The following is a 2138-nucleotide window of genomic DNA, read 5'->3' on the forward strand; positions in this document are numbered from 1 at the left end:
TAAGGGAGAATGTGGCCCATTTGGGTGCAACTGGACATCCCCAAGGGATGGAAGGGTCGTGGGGAGGAGACTAGCCAGTCAGGGTGCAGTGTAGCAATGATGAAACATGCGACTTTCCTCTAGTTCCTAAATGCTTCCTTCCCCTCCCCCACTATTATGATCCTAATTCTGTCTTATAAATCTGGCTAGATCAGAGGATGTATACTGGTACAGACAGGAACTGGAAACACAGGGAATCTAGGACAGATGATCCCTTCAGGACCAGTGGTGAGTGTGGCAATACTGAGAGGGTGGAGGGAGGGTGGGGTGGAGAAGGAGAACCAATTACAAGGATTTCCATATAACCTTCTCCCCCGGGGGATGGACAACAGAAAAGTAGGTGAAGGGAGATGTCACACAGTGCAAGATATGACAAAATAATTTATAAATTATCAAGGGTTCTTGAGGGAGAGGTAACTGGAAGGGAGGGTGAAAAATGAGGAGCTGATGCCAAGGGCTTAAGTGGAGAGGAAATGTTTTTAGAATTATGAGGGCAATGAATATACAAGTGTGCATCACACAATTGATGTATGTATGCATTGTGATAAGAGTTATACGAGCCCCCATTAAAATGATTTTAAAAAAAGAAAGAAAGAAAAGGCTTGTCCTGAGGTCTTGTCAAGAGAACCGGGCCTCAGCTGTAGCCTCAGACTGCTAACGCCTGCCTCAGGGGCTACCCCTGCACCCAGGCCCAGACCAGTTCCTCTTGGACTAGCGCTTCCGGGAGTCAAGCACCAAGCTTTTCCAGCTCCCACATGAATTCTACAGGCGCATATTCATTCCTCTCTCTGGGTCTGTAGTTTCGTTAGACGCCTCCAGGTGGTTCCGACCGTATCTATGCATAGCGACCTTATGCACCACAGAATGAAACTCAGTCTGGTCCTCGCTATTGTTCCTGTGCTGAGCCCTTTGTGCATCCGCTGCATCCATCCATCTCATTGCGACCTTCTTCACGGCTTGTTTAGTCTGGAAGTGCCGCTGAACCCTGTTCAATCCTGGTGACCCGGCTGGCATTTGAAACATCAGTGACATAACTTCCAGCATCACACAAGCTCCCAGAGTACAATAGACAGACAAGTGGTGGCTCTCTGGATCTGAAGGAGGAATATTTAAAGTCACGTGTTCCAGAGACAAGTCTGTTGTCTTTCTGTCCCTAAGCCTACCTATCCTTGTAAGCGTCCCAAGCTGGGAACAAACTTACTACCTTGCAGTGGATATTTGTTGCTTTAGTCTGTCTGGAGTCCCTTCCTCTGGAGGAATCCCTCCCCCTAGCATGTGGTTTAGGAAGCTATCAATCAACATACTCATCCTGCTGTGGGGACAGTACCATGGGTCATGCATGGCCAATCAAAGGGCCTCTCCCTTTGGCAATAGGCTTGCTCTAAGGGGTGAGCACATCAGCACCCTTCCCTGTGCGGGACATGTCACCATTGGGAGAATAAACTCTCTTCTTATTAGGGTTTCAAAGCTGGGAGGATGTCAGTGCCACTGAGTCAATTCTGATACCGATGCTATAGGACAGAGTAGAATTACACCTGTGAGTTTCAGAAACTGTACGTCGTTAAGGGAGCAGAGAGCCTCACCTTTCTTTCGCAGAGCAGCGTCTGATTTCAAACTGCTGGTTTTGTGGTTAGTGGTCCAACTCGTAACCCACTATGTCACCAGGAGACTGACAGAGAGAGGAGATTAAGAGCTTGAAGTCCTGCTCTGTCTCTGCTTTTCCACCCACTGAGGTTGATCACCCACTGCAATGTTCACAAAGTACTCAGAAGCAATTTTTGTGATTAAGGAAGGTAACCGGTTGCAATACCAGGAAGAAAGACTCGGGATACAGTGCCTCACCAGGACAGGTTACAAAAAGTTCTTTCAGGGGCTGCTAAAAAAAATGCCCAGAGGGCATCGCGCTCCATCAACCCAAAGGCATTCCATTAAAACTTCCCAGATGAAGTGTCCAGTGGCGCCCCATTTCACAGGCCAGCCCCCTGCACAAAGTATTCAGCTTTACGTGCTCCTGAGCTGAGAAATGTGTTCCAAGTTCTGGCTCCTGATTCCGCTGCTGCTCCTCTGATGCCCCAGCTTCCTTCTGGGTCCAGGAGGTT

The sequence above is a fragment of the Tenrec ecaudatus genome, chromosome 8 (genome assembly GCF_050624435.1).
Source record: "Tenrec ecaudatus isolate mTenEca1 chromosome 8, mTenEca1.hap1, whole genome shotgun sequence".
NCBI classification, from domain to species: domain Eukaryota; kingdom Metazoa; phylum Chordata; class Mammalia; order Afrosoricida; family Tenrecidae; genus Tenrec; species Tenrec ecaudatus.